This window comes from Nyctereutes procyonoides, unplaced genomic scaffold, assembly GCF_905146905.1.
Source record: "Nyctereutes procyonoides isolate TBG_1078 unplaced genomic scaffold, NYPRO_anot_genome, whole genome shotgun sequence".
Taxonomy (NCBI): Eukaryota; Metazoa; Chordata; class Mammalia; order Carnivora; family Canidae; genus Nyctereutes; species Nyctereutes procyonoides.
In genome coordinates this window covers 33,565,612-33,581,544 of record NW_026575121.1, presented here as the reverse complement: position 1 = coordinate 33,581,544, position 15,933 = coordinate 33,565,612, and the positions used below count along the sequence as shown (strand labels likewise).

The window sequence follows — 15,933 nt, the reverse complement described above, 5'->3', positions numbered from 1 at the left end:
TGTGCACAGGCCAAACAGTGGGGCTGGACACAGGGTGGGTGACCCAAGAAGAGTGCTGAATTTTTATTGCACATGCTTAAAAATGCAGAGAGTAATGCTGAACTTAAGAGTTTAGATGTAGAGTCTCTGGTCATTGAGCACATACAGGTGAACAAAGCCCCCAAGATGTGACATAGAATTTACAGGGCTCTTGGTCAGATTAACCCATACATGAGCTCTCCCTGTGACAACGAAATGATTCTACTGAAAAAGAACAGATTGTTCCTAAACCAGAAGAGGAGGTTGCACAGAAGAAAAAGATATCCCAGAAGAAACTGAAGAAACAAAAACTTATGGCCCGGGAGTAAATTCTGCATAGAATAAATGCAAATAAAAATTTTAAAAAAATTTTAAATGTTTTTGAAATAATAATGCTCATGTGATTTTAAATTTATTTATATATGTGTGTTTATATGACTTTTAAAATATCATCTGCACTGTGAATAATTGCCTTAAAATTAAAATATCTAGATTCAAGTCTTATTGATTGATTGATTGATTGATTGATTGGTTGGTCTACAGGTTTTATTTACAGGGATGCTCAGTTAGAGGTCAAACACTCTAGTATCCACATGCCTTACCTGAAGCTACTTGGTTTCAGGTTTCTTGTCTCCGGCTTCAAGCTTGAGACTCTCAGGGAGCTGTCGATAGGCAGGGAAGGCCTCCCACGAGCTGTTCAGGTCAAACTTGGGGAACTCCTGGGCCAACTGGATGGGCTCGGCCACCACCCGCTTCACTTCATCATCATACTGTAACGCAGCCAGACACTGGAAAGTCCGGAAAGGATGTCCTTCAAAGCCATAGCCTGTCAGGGTCCTTCTTAGGTCAGGGTGGTTAGCAAAGAAGACTCCAAACATGTCCCAGATCTCTCTCACATACCAGTTAGCTGCCTTATACACAGAAACAGTGAACTCAATGGGTGTCAGCTCATCTATATAAGTCTTCACACGGATCCAAGAGTTGAAACACAGAGAAAGCAGGTTGTAAACAATCTCAAAATGGTTCTGTCAGGTGGGGATGTCCACTGCTGTCAAGTCAGCCAAGGATTGGAATTGTGCACTGGTGTGATCCCTGAGGAAAGTCAGCACTGGGATGACCCCATCAGGATGGATACAGATCTCTAACTCATTGAAGCAGAACACCTGAACTTGTTGGACATACTTGGGTAGGATTTCAGCCACATACTCTCCAAATGCTGAGAGCTGCTTGTGGGCCACATCATTCCGTGGTCTGACAGTGGGGTGCTTTCCCTCCTCACAGGCAGAAGCAGCACCGAGGGGTCGCCCAGCCACCCTGGCCAGCACCACGGACCCCGTGAGCCCCCTGCCACCAGCCCCTTACCACAGCCACCACCACCATGGTCCCTCTAGATTCCAGTCTTACACTGTTCCACCCTAGCACATATTAAAGGTTACTATTATCTTTTCATACTTACCAAAAAACAAACAAATGAATAAGCAACAAAACAACAACAACAACAAAAGTCAGGTTTATGTTTCAATTAATTTATGCTTTTTATTTGATAAAATAAATTTGCATTATTTGACTAATTGTCAAATATCATCTACTTTAAAACATAGCATATTGATATTTATTAAAGGAACTGAATCCTAAGATGTCATGAAACATTAAGACATTAATATACTTTTTAAAAAGATAAAACCCATGAAAATATAGGAAAATATTAGATATAGAGTAGGAGAGATAGAAGAGTTAGTTTTAGTAAGAAGAGTCACAGTATAGTGTTGAATCTGTTTAAGAGAACTTGGTACAATCCTGGTTAAAAAAATAAAAATAAAAAATAAAAAGTAAAAACTTTAGCTGAGTGATATGAACTAGTTATTCAATTTTTCTGTACCTCAGTTCCCTCACATGCAAAATGAAAGTAATAATAAATTATAGTTTTTATGTGAAGGGCTAATGAGAAAAAAAAATCTTAGAACTCTGACAACCACATAGTAAAGGTTTGATGCAATAGGCTATATTTTCACTTTCCTTGTAGCATGACCCCATAGGAATTGATGGGAATAGGTACAAATAACTTATAAGTGGAAGAAAGGTGAGGGAGATATTAAATGATAACTTCTGAAGTCTTTATGACCTCAGTAAGTGTTGTGTTACCTGTGAAGAAAAGGGAGGGATGTAGGTTGTAGAGCAGAAGTTTAAGAATACAGAAGATATGAAATATTACTCTGGAGAATGGAGAGGAAGCTGATGACAGAAAAGCATTTTTTTTAATGGAGAGAACCATAAACTGTTGAGTTACGAATATATGTGTATGTGATCAGTATTCCTACCAGCACTCAATCACCATTGTGTAGATTCAGAGAAGGAAGGCGGAGAGATTTTGCAGATCCATGTCTCGTTGTTGTTGTAAACTGGGTGCAATAGAAGACAAAAACAGGACAACCTGAAAGCAGTTGCCATGGGCATGTAAAGTGAGAGAAAGAAATGAAAGGATATTTGAGACATAGCTGGATTAAACATGTTTAAATGAGAATGGTATTTGACTGGAGGGAAGGAGAGTAATGGACTGGAAGAGGTTTGGAGGTCATGAGGGACTTTGAATACAGTTACGAACTCTGGTTATTGAAATATGATACAGCAAACAGCCTCCACTGTAGAAAAAAATGATATGAATTATCTAGTTTCACTTAAGGCAAATAGGTGAAATATTCAGAGAAGATTATAATAATAATACTGCAGTTTGCTCTGATGTCTTAATTGGTATAGGGCTGAAGAGACTTGAGACAATGAAGGAGTTGTCAAATTCACATCAATTATAAATTATTGATAGAATAATTTTTAAAAACTGTCTTCTGATTATTTTTAATTGGAATAGAATAAGAAGTTATTATAGTATCGTGCCTTTAGATAATAGCAAAAAAAAAAAAAAAAAGAAAGAACCTTCAGATCTCCATGCTTCTTTTCTTATATTCTAGAATTTGTATAAACTTACAAACAGATGTTTATCTGATAAAGTTGAAAATTATGAATTCTATTCAAGATTCCAAGCTTAGAAATATAAAAAAGTTGAGTCACAAGAAACTGATGGAAGTGGGATATAATTCCTGAATTACATATTTATGAGTAGATAATTCCAAAATGTTAAAAAAAATGTCAGGAATAAAATTATTATTCACAATATACTTAAATTGTTAAAATTGTTAAAATTTGTAATAAATCTTGCCCTAATATGGCAATTGCTTTTTAGATCAACAATACTGAATAAATAGTTACAATTTACAAAAAAGCACATTATACAATTTTTGAAATTTGTAATATTTGAAAATATAAATGTTTGTTTTAGTTGTGCTTTATTGGAAAGCAATAGCTCCCGATCTGTTGATGTAACATGAATTAGGTGTGCTCATTATAGCTGGACTCATCCTAGTGTCCAAGTCTATATGGGTTGTTCACCACACCTGACTTTGGCAACAATGAGAAGACACTAATTAGGTTGATCATTTTCATAATATGTCTATGTTAACATTGAAAAAGAAGAGGTATAGGGGCTTGATGAACTTTGCCTATAGTGCTGTTGTTTTTCCTGCAAAATGATAGTTCTTCTTAATCAAAAGGTAGAATTAGGAATCAGATGACTTGTTGAAATTCTCTTCTTTTGTGATGATCATTAGTCAGCTATTAAGTGCCTGTTAGAAGGCAGCTTAATGACTGACTATTGTGAAAAGCACATTACCTGTGTTATCAAAATGCAGATTTCATCCACTTCTGCCATTTATTATATATCTGACCTTGGACAAATTATTAGAATTACTAGATTTCAGCTTCCTTATGTATAAAATGAAGACTATTAGTATAAAAATTGAGATCAATTTTAGAATTTATCCAGTTATATTATACTATTTTTTCTATCATAAATATAAGAAAAAGTAAAAACAAACACTTATAATTCTCATATTTACAGAGAGAAGACAAATAAAATATATTTATCTTCACTGACACTGCAGTTTGGCAGTACTCAAGAATACTAATTCCAGAAACTCTAAGAGCAAAATGCAAAGCAGTAGATGGTATATACTATGCAAACAGCACTCCTCATACTGGACTTTCTGAAACATTACACAACACTTCAGGACTGTCTCCAAGTAGCTCAAAAGCTCGATATGGTGAAATGAACAGATCTGCTACCTTGGATAGCTAGCCTTCCACTTACTGCATTTGGCTTTGTGCTTAGGCAATACCGCACACTAGTTCTCCTTTTCTTCCCAATAAGAGGATTAATGGAGTCAAGTTAACTATTTGCTGCACTAGTTCTATGTTGTTTTTTGCAAATATACTCCAAAAACACAAAAAGTAGTCACATGGTAACTTTTGTAAGGGTAAATGAGTTACACCGATTGGAAGTTATATGGAGTCATTTGATTCATGTAAACATCCAATTTAATAAAATATTTATTTCATACCTAAGGAAATACAAACTAAATTACAAAAGCCTAAAAATTACTATACCAAGGAAGGATTTTAATTCTGAATTCCTGGACTAGTTAAACGCTCTTAAGTCCAATTTTGGCAAGTCCTGAAATGGCCTCTTATTTATTAATAAAAAACACTTACCTAGGATATGCCCTGTGAATTATTCAAACCAGTTTATATACATCAACTTATTAAATCTTCATTAAAACCCAATGATGACATCCCCTGCTGTGATCAACAAAATCTCAACTCCATCTCTGCCACTGTGAATAAATTCTAAATCGCTCTCTCTTTGGAGCACTCTCAAATTTCAAAGTCCCTCTGGGAATATATGATTGACTTAGCCTAAATTATGTGTCTAAAAGTTTAGCTGCAGGGAATGGGAGATTATCTGCTCCCCATTCACCAAAAGTCACATAATAAAGTTTTTCCTAAGTAAGAGGGTAGTTCAGAACTAGCTGGCCACAATATGTATGACAGATATCCTGAATAGATCCAATCTTTTGATAACTCAATAGTTACATGCCTCTAGTTTTCATAATCATTTTACTGTAAAGACCTTCATATAACGTAATACTTTCAAGTTTCAGACAGCTAAAAGTATCTTCTCACACCGTCAAAAGGGAAGCAACAGGGCAGCCCGGGTGGCTCAGCGGTTTAGCCCCGCCTTCAGCCCAGGGCCTGATCCTGGAGACCTGCAATTGAGTCCCACGTTGGGCTCCCTGCATGGAGCCTGCTTCTCCCTCTGCCTGTGCCTCTACCTCTCTCTCTTTCTCTCTCACTCTCTCTCTCTCTTTCTGTCTCTCATGAATAAATAAATAAAATCTTAAAAAAAAGGGGGGGGAGCAACACAGAGTCCAAATACATATTATCTGTAGCTCAGAATACAGTATCTGTAGGTGATAATCCATCCTCTATTTTTGTCATGATCCTACATCATACAGTATATGTACTAAATTAGGAATATAAATATTATAAATAAGCCCTACTTATACATGAAGAAATAGGTGAAGCAAACTAGCTGTTGGGGAAAACATTGCATATTCTTGGGCACCAACCATCTTCATATATCTTGCTTGTGTTTTAAAAAATCAGCATACCATAAGTCATGTTCTACTCAGGAAAACTGAAATTTTTAATCCAGACTTGAGGAATGGTAGTAGTAGCAAGATTATATTCCTCATGCAAAAGTGGCATCAGTATGGGGAATAATGAGAGACAACAGCATCATAGTAAAGTTGATTTTTTTTTCTTTACCATTTCATTTTGAGAGGAAGCCCAGAATAGATTTTTCTATGAGGTGAATTTTGCAGTATATTTTTATACATTTATCTACAAGTTTAACCTCAAGTTTTGTTTCCTCCAATGATCCTGTTTATCATGTCAAATTCTAATATTCTTTAATGAATTCTATTTTTTTTTCTTAAACTGATCAGCACATTTCCATTTTTTTAAACTATAAAAATGACTGAAAGAATATTGGCCCTGGAAATGATTGAGGTAGTAGACATTCCATGATAAGAATCCAAGATGGGTTATTTGAAATGCATGGATCTGAACACAGTGAGTAAACAACCCACAATCAGAGAATAGTTCTCTAACAGTCCCTGACACGTGGTGGCAAAACAGTGCCTTGTTGTTATGTGTTCTCTTGTGCCCAGTTTAGGTCTTGATTAAATAGCTGCTACAATTAAATAAAATGTTGATTATGAAATTCTAGAACTGTCCTGTCAGCTTTCCTTTTTGTAACTGACTTGCAGGGCCTAAAGAATGAGAACAAAAAGATCAAAACCCTAATTCTTCAAGCCCCCATTGAATAAGTCTTTATCACTTGTAGCAAAAGCTTGAGAAAGCAAAATGAGTTAGCAAAATAATATATTAATAATACTTGCGAACATATTCATTGATCTTAGGAAGCAGATTGGGGAGTCAGTAAACTGAGAATTAGAATAAATTTATAAGATTAGGTTACATAAAATAGTTCACTGTGAACCACTAAATTCTATGGAGATTCTCTTGTCTGAGGAAGCAACTAGTTTCTTCTTGCCTTGTTTGAGGTCTTTGTAGTGAATGCCTAAAGCATTTACCTTACAAGGACAGGGCAATTCTGCTAGTGTCCCATTTTTACCGCTGCTCATTACTTCCAGACATATAACTAGAATCCAACTCCAACCTTCTCCTGGAGGAGAAAGTACAATAAAACCTAGAGGATATGGTTTATATACTGAAAGTCTCATTTTTTAGTTTGTTAATGTATTCAATGATATTATTTGATTATTGAATGGTAAATTATTTATGCATTCCTGGAATAAGCTGCACTTTATATATTTATGGATTTATTCCCTAAAATTTTGTGATGAATTTTGTATCATGTTTATAAGGGATATTTCTTGCCATCTTTTGATAGCAGTGTTAACGCTAGCCTCATAGAATGAGTTGGAAAGTATTCTTTTCTTTACAACTTTCTGGAAAATTGTGTGTAGAATTAGAATTATATCTTCCAGGCAGCCCCGGTGGCTCAGCGACTTAGCGCCACCTTCAGCCCAGGGCCTGATCCTGGAGACCCAGGATCGAGTCCAACGTCGGGCTCCCTGCACGGAGCCTACTTCTCCCTCTGCCTGTGTCTCTGCCTCTCTCTCTCTCTCTCTCTCTCTCTCTCTCTCTCTCTCTGTGTGTGTGTGTGTCTCATGAATAAATAAAACCTTTAAAAAATAATTATATCTTCCTTTTTTTGTTGTTGTTTTAACTCACCAGTAAACGCATTCAGTTCAGGAGTTTTCTTCCTTTTTCCAAGACTTTATTCACTTCATTGTTTTTGTCAAATTTATTTTCATAAAGTTGTTTATACTATCCCTGATTATGCTTTGGATATTCATGGAAACTCTAGTAATGTTATTTATCTCATTTCTGGTTTGAGTACTTTGTTTCTTCTACCTTTTCTTTCTTTCTTTTTTTTTTTTTTTTTTTTTACTACTCTGGCTAGACATTTATTTTTTTTATTTTTTAAATTTTACAAAGAACTATCTTTCAGCGTCATATTTTCTCTGTTTTAAAATTATTTCTTATTCTATTGTATTTTCCTGTGGTGTTTATGATTTCCTTTCTTCTGCTTATAGTGGGCATCATTTGTACTTTGTTTTCTACACTTTTTTAAAAAATAATATTTTATTTATTTATTCATGAGAGACACAGAGAGAGAGGGAGAAAGGCAGAGAGGCAGAGACACAGGCAGAGGGAGAAGCAGGCTCCATGCAGGGAGACTGATGTGGGACTCCATCCTGGGTCTCCAGGATCAGGCCCTGGGCTGAAGACAGCGCTAAACCGCTGAGCCACCCAGGCTGCCCTGTTTTCTACACTCTTAAGGTAGAACCTGTAACCATCAATTTGAGACAATTTTTTTTCACATAATACATGCATTTTGTGCCACAAATTTTCCTTTAAGTGCTAAATATGCAATATCCCATATATTTTGATACCTTTAAAAAACTATTTTTTTTAAGATTTTATTTATTTATTCATGAAAGACACAGAAAGAGGGTAGAGACATAGACAGAGGGAGAAGCAGGCTCCTCACAGGGAGCCCAGTGTGGGACTCCATTCCTGGATCCAGGATCATGCCCTGAGCTGAAGACAGACGCTCAAACGCTAGCCACCCAGGCACCCCAAAAGAACTATTTAGTTTAAAATAGATTTGAGATATGAATTATTTACAAGTATGTTATATAGTTTCCAAATATCTGAAATTTTCCAGAAATTTTTGTTAATAATGTCTGATTTCATTTTGTTCAGAGAATATCTAACTTGAATCTCTAAATCTATTGAGACTTGTTTTATAGCCTAGGATATAGGTTATTTTGCAAATTTTCTATGAAAATAAAAATAGAGTATATGTTTTTCTGGTTTTGATAGAATATTCTATTGTATCAATTAAGTTAATAGGTTTAATACTGTTGTTCAAGTCCTACATAGGATTATTGATTTCCATCTACTTTTCTATTATTGAGATGAGAATATTAAAATCTCTGACTATTGTTGTAGTTTGTAGTTACGGATTTTTCCATTTCTCCTGGACGTTCTTCAATTTTAGTATCATATATTTTGAAGATCTATAACTAGTTACATAAACATTTAGGTTTGTTAGGTCATCCCATTAACACTCTGAAATGAACTTCTTTAATCCCTGGTAATATTCTTCAGCCTGCAATATCAATATAGCTACTCCAACTTTCCTTTGATTAATGTTAGTATGACATGTAATTTTTCATCCTTTTAGTATTGATGCATGTGTACTTATTATTTAACACAAATTTCTCATAGGCGTATGTAATTGGGTCTTGCCTTTTTATCCAATCTGGCAATATATGTTATTTTTATCCTATTTACATTTAACATAACGCTTATATGGTTAGAATTAAATCTAAAAATTTCTTGTTTATTTTGTTTGTCCCATCTGTTCCATGTTCCTTTTTGCCTCCTCTATAGCCTTTTTAACCATCCCCCCTCCTCTTTTTTAGTACTGTGCTTTCTTTTAGCTTAATATTTTTCCTGGTTAATTTTATTTTGTTTCTTCTATATACTGTAACTGTTGTGTTACTTTAGTGGTTCTGTTACAGTTTATTTTATATGTCTCAAGCTTTACCATCTGACTTCACACAATATGTCATATATGTTATAAGAAACTTACAATGATTTAATTCCATTTTTTTCTCTCCTGACCTTTACACTATTATTGTCATATGTTTACTTATACATTTTTCATAACTTTCACAAATACAGTGTTATTATGTTTTCTTTAATCATTCAATATCTTTAAAATGAACTTAAATAAAAAGAAAATTTCTTATTTTCCTAAAAAAAACTTCTTTAACATTTCTTATAATTCAGACTGCTGTTGACAAAATTTTAATTTTTATTATTTTTAAGATATTATTTATTTGTTCATGAGAGCCACAGAGAGAGGGCAGAGACATAGATAGAGGGAGAAGCAGGCTCCTCACAGGGAGCCCAACGTGGAACTTGATCCAGGATCCCGGGATCATGCCCTGAGCCAAAGACAGACACTCAACTGCTGAGCCATCCAGGGATCCCAACAAAGATTTAAACATCCTTTTGCTTCTGTTGTCTTTGTTTTGGCTTTATTATTAAAGATATTTTGCTAGATATATAGTTTCTAGGCTGAGAAGCTTTCTGTTTTTTTATTTTTTTAATTTCTTTAAAGATGTTATTTAACTATTTTATTGCTTTGTGGTTACCATTAGGTTTGTATGAAACATCTGCACAAAGTGGTCTATATTAAGTTGATGGTCATTTAAGTTTGAGCCCATTCTTTGCTCCTCTCTTCACCTCACTTTATGTATATGGTGTCATAATTTATATCTTTTTATTTTGTGAATTCCTTGATGGATTTTTTACAGAAATATTCATCTTTTTGCTTTTGTGTTTCCTAGCTTCATACTGTCATTTTTGGTCGTTCCTTTCTATCCCTTCAATATTTCTTGCAAGGCTGGTTTAGTGTTCCTGAACTCCTTTAGTTTTTGTTTGTCTGGGAAACTTTATCTGTCTTTCTGTTCTGAATGATAGCCTTGCTGGATAGAGTATTTGTGCCTGCAGGTTTTTCCCATTCAACATTTTGAATATATCATGCCACTCCTTTCTGGCTTAGAAAGTTTCTGCCAAAATCGGCTAATAGCTTAAGTAGGGGAGGGGGGAGGATTTCTTCATATGTAACTCTCTTCTTTCATCTTGCTGCTTTTAATATTTCTTATCACTATATTTCACCATTTTAATTACAATATGTCTTGGTATACATGGGCTTTTCTTGATTTTTGTTGGGGGTTCTCTGTGCCTCCTGGATCTGCATATCTGTTTCCTCCTCCAGATGATGAAAATTTTCAGAAATTGTCTCTTCAAATGAATTCTCTACCTCCTTTTCTCCTATAATATGAATGTTATTATGCTTGATGGAGTCACTGAGTTCCCTAAGTCTATTCGTGTTTTGCATAATTATTTTTTCTCTCTTTTGTTCAGTTTGATTACTTTGGAGAAAGTATGCTTCTTTTTTTGTATATTAAGCCCTCTGCCATCTTATTATCCCTTATCTCTGTGTTAATGGTCTCACTAATGTCCTCCACTCTTTTCTCAAATCTAGTGAATTTCCTTATGATCATTCCTTTAAATTTTCCATCAGTCATGTCAGTTACATCTGTTTTGCCTATATCTCTGGCTGCATCCTTGTCTTTTTCTTTCATTCAGAATAAATTCCTCTGTCTTTTCATTTTATCTAAGTCTCTTTGCCTGTTTCTCTGTTTTAGGAAAGACGGCTACATCTCCTGTTCTTGAAGGTAATGGCTTTATGATGAAGAAGTCCTGCAGTGCCCTACTGTGTAGTCTCCCCTGTTCCCCAAGGCCTGGTGCTTCTAGGAGTATCTCCAATGTGTGTTGCATGTGCTCTGTTTTCTCCTGGCCCCTTTATCCTTCAGGGCAGTCATTTGCAGATGACTTTACCTATTGTTGGGAGTGTTTGGTCCCTGGCCTGAATATGGCAAGTTTTAACTAGGTATACTCTGATTTGCTTGTGAAATGAGACCTGTCACTGCAGCCACTGGAACTGAGGCTTCACAAAACTCCCAGGTGGGGAGACGCAGTGTTGGCAGGGGTTTGGGTCAGTCTCCCAGGGAGGGGGCCCACTGCACTGGGGCTGAAGCAACTATGAGTAGGAAGGGCAGTTCTTTTGGAACACAGGATAGGGGGGCGGGGGGCGGTGACTTGGTATAGGCAAGTTAGGTAGCCAGTGTCTGTGCTGCACTGGTCCCTGCAAGTGTCTTTGTGCTTATGCTGAGGGGTAAGGGAGGGAAATGGCACTGGTGTCATTTCATTTGTTGTTCCCAGTGGGGTCTGTCTGTGAACTCTGCCTTTCTGGGACATGCTCCACAATGATCAACTAATATGTGTGCTCCAATGATCTTCAGCTCACTGTTTCCACACTGTATGTCTCACACAGTTTGCCCTGTCTTTTCTCCAAGAGCAGCTGCAATGTCCTCTGAGTTCTCCCAGAGGCAGGCATGCTGACCTTTAAAACTCCAAGCTTTAAGCCATGCTGGTTGCAAGAACTCACAAAATTTGGACCCTCTCTCACTTTCCAAGCCAATTGTATTCATGAAACAAGGTGAGCCTAGGGTCCTACTCCACTGTCACCTTCCCTTCACAGCTGCTTTGTTGTTTGCTTTGTTTCTGGCAAACTATCTTTGTTCTCCTGAACATAATGTGTTTTTCCCTCTGTCTACTTTTAAGGTTTTCTCTTTATCACTGCTTTGGTCCAATTTAATTGTGATTTACTTTTTTCAAAAAAATTATATAATCAATACTTATTCTGAAATATCCTAAATCAAATATTCTACTTTTAATAAAGACTGGTAACATTTTTACAGATATAATTATGTGTCCAAAATGTTAATTATAATCTTAATGTTACTGTCTACTTATTATAAAGCTTTTAACTGCTCCTTAGAAACTATCAGGATAAAGTTAGTATCTGAAGCACTCAGTGTTCAAATCATTAACTAATGGTGCTAAGATGATTTAGTAACTGATGCTTCAATGTTTCACTTAGATGGACTATATTTCTGCAATGTGCATGGAGTTAGTAGAAATTTTTGGAACTATAAAAATTTTTGGATAATCAATCTGGAAATTTTTATGTCATTATTTTTCAGATATTCTTTTCTGCCACTTCCTTTTCCCCATCTCAGCCAAATTCAAGCTTCCGATTGCAATCATAATTAAGGTCTTTTTTTAATTTGTCCAAAAGCTCACTAATGTTGTTAATTTTTTAATTATATATTTTTCCCTGTGTGTTTCATTTTGTATAATTTCTTTTGCTGTGTTTTCGAATTCACTAATCATTTCTTCTGCAATGTATACTTTGATGTTAATAACATTCAATGCATTTTTCATCTCAGACACTGTAGTTTTCACCTCTAGAAGCTTGGCTATATTTTTATGTCTTTTCTGTCACGACTTAAATATTCATTTTTTCCTCTAGCTTTTTGAACATATGGAATACAGTTGTAATAACTGTTTTAATGTTCTTGTCTGCCAATTCTAACATCTGGGTCAGTTTCAATTGATCTCATTTTCTCCTCATTATGAATTGCATTTTCCTGCCTGTTTGAATGCCTGATAATTTTTTATTGGATATCAGACATTGTTAATTTTACCTTCTTGGGTGCTGGATATTTTTGTAATCCTATATTCTCAATCTTTGTTCTTAGACACGTTTATGATTCTAAGAACTAGTTTGAGACTTTAGAAACTTATATTTGAGATTTGGTAAGGTCTGGAACAGTGCTCAGTCTATAGCTAATTATTCCCCAGCATTAAGGCAAGATTCTTCTGAATACACTACCAAATGTTCAGTGAATTATGAGGGTTTCCAATCCGGCTGATGGAAATAGAATTTATTCTCAGGCCTGGGTGAGCTCAAGTTACTGTATTCTAATCCTTTTAGGTGGTTCATTTCCAAGCCTCAGGTAGTTTTTACATGCTTGCATTGATCAGCACTCTGATGAACCTTGAGGGATCCCTCTACAGATCTATAGTATTCTCTCTGTGTGCAGCTATGTTATACCAATACTTCATCTTGTGAAATCTACCTACCTTGTTTTCCCTGGACTATTTGATCTGTCACCTCAACTCGGGAAGTCTGCCTAGCTCTACCTGGGTTTTTCTCTTCACTCTGTAACCTGGAAGTTCCCTCAAATAAGTAAACTTAGGCAATTTTAGGGTTCACCTCATTTGTTTTCTCTATCTCAAAAGTCTCTATTTCCTGTTGCCTTCTGGCCAATATTTTGAAAAGCACTGCTTTATTCTGTTCAGTTATTTGTTTCTCTTAGAAGGATAAATCCAGTCATATTAGTTGCATGTTAGCCACACATATTAGACAGAAACAAAAACTCCTCTAAAATGGATATTTTAATAACTGGCATAATTCCCAAGTTGCCATTCCAATTCATGGAATGAGAGCAATTTTGACCACTGAAAGTTCCTGGTATTTATCCTACCTTTCAAAACTGTAAGCTAAAAGCAATATTATATTCATGGGGGAATCAATGATTAATGTCATCATTAAAACTTTAAAAGATGCAAGAGTTAGGATTCCTATTACACTCTCATTTAAATTGACTATTGGCAAGTGTAGGTGATGATTATTCCTAGTATATGCCAGACAGTTATTATAAGCTTAATCAGTTGTTTACTCCACTTGCAAATCAACACAGATCCCGTGACCTATTATTCATTTACGGATCTTTCAAACACTGCAACGGTAATATCATTTCAATAGGACTTGGCAACTCATAATGACCAGTTTTCATGGATGACTTTGTAAGTTATATTTGTGAATAAGGAGATAAATCCTGGAAACTGAAGCCTTTGTAAATTGCTAGTATTCTAATAGTTCAAGGGTATAGGTTAGGTACTGTAAGGTGAGAAACAGATACTACATTTGAATACTGCAGCTAAATATGTCTTTTGGATTTGAGAAGTTAATATACCACTTTGGATATACCGTCCAGAACAGACTCATTTATCAAGCTGACCCTAAAATCTTCCAACTTTGAGTAAAACCTGGAGCAAGATAAAGCTCTCCAGCTGGTCCAGGCTGCAGTGTTTTACCACTTGGACCTTTCATAGTTCATTAATGCTTTTATATCTATAAACAGGAGGCACTTCAGTTTGTGCTTGTATTTTGACAAAGCAATCAAGATATGTAAAAGCATAATTGTTTTTAAAAATAGTTCAAAGGAAAAGTCAGGAGTGCAACACACACAAAAAGCACACAAAAAACAAAGTTAGGGAATGAATCAAAAAAATGAAAAAATAGAGGGACAGTGGATTTTTCTGGATGCACATTTCATTCTAAGTCATACTCCAAACTCAAATTACATCTGTGCATCTTAGTTTTCTGAAACAAAATCCCACTCATTCAGACCCACCCGTCCGTCACAAACAATTCCTTTTCCCCAGATATTCTTACCTCCCACACTTAGAGCAGCATCACATATCGCTTGGAATTTGTAATGATTTTTTATTTTGCACATCACTAAAACATTTGCCTCTTAAGCAACAGGATAATCACTTTGCTTTCTGCCAAATTATGTACTTCCAATTCTTATCGTGAAGGAAATAAAACCAACTTAGGAAACTTGACAGCACTTGCATCATCTCCAGGCTGCACATCCAAAATGTGTATCTGTGAATTCTAAGGGAAGGACCATATAATTGGGGATTTTCTAAATAGAAGTCAAGAAATAAAAAAAGTTTGAACATAAAATCCATTTACTTTTTAATGATACCATATTAGACCTACTTGAAAGGGAGAAAAGCATTCTGTGTTAAAGAAATTTTCTTTGGAAAAATATGTTTCTTAAAAGGATCTGGGATCTCTCTTTTTTTTAATATATGTTAAATGCACATCTAATAAGTATATCTAACTTTTCAGGTATAAACAAACATAAAACTTTATAATGACTTCTTCTATGGCATTTAAAAAATGTAAATACTAGTACTTTTTTAAAAAAAATTAAGATCATCACTCAGTAGGCTGTAATATTGACAATATTCACATTCTTAACTTTAAATTATAATACATTTTGATACAACTTAATAAGATCTAGGTCTCACAGTCTTGTTTTTAGTGCTAACACTTTTAATATTACATTATGAAAACACACAAAATAGGATATTTTTGTTCATAATATTATATGATGGAAAAACAAAATACAATGTCTTTTTATTAATGGAACAAGAATTTCAATAGACATGCACTTTCTCTTCTGAAAATTAAATAAGTATTTATCAAGTATCGCTATCAGTTTACTTTGTCATTAAATGTCATGGAAGAAGAACATTTGTGCAGATATCTAGAATTCCATTGTACAGAGACCTGAATTTATTGCTATATGATTTTTTTTTCAAACTAGATTTTCTACTTCTGTTCATCAGTTTTTCCAAGAGCATGTAGTTCTCATAACTTATTCTAGAGAATTGGGCAGATCTGCATTTGAAATCTAGCATTCTTTTGTTGTTGTTGTTTATTATTAGAGCAAAATGTATAAATAAATCTGCATATGGCAGCAGGACTCTGTAGCACCTGCTTGATAGATTCTATCAAATGCTTGGCTTTGAATCTATGTCATAATAACCAATCAGTAAGTACAAATTTTAAAGCTGTGATTTTCTTTTCTTCTCCCTCATCACCCTTTTCTTCTTTCTCCCTCCCTCCCTATCCTTTTGGCAATCATCATCATTGTTATTCTCAACATTGTCATCATCCTCTTTGCCATTCCTTATTTATTTGCAGTATTATGGAAATAATGACATAATGATAAATACATCTACCTGTACTTTCTAAACATGAGACATATGGGCTGTGGTTATAAGTAATCCTATCAGAACTAC

General features: G+C 35.0%; 1 pseudogene; it reads right to left on the bottom strand.

The window, feature by feature from the left end:
* Window positions 1-626: 626 nt before the first annotated feature.
* On the bottom strand, window positions 627-1,398 carry LOC129516468 (NADH dehydrogenase [ubiquinone] iron-sulfur protein 3, mitochondrial-like; annotated as a pseudogene).
* Between the last annotated feature and the right edge of the window lie 14,535 nt (window positions 1,399-15,933).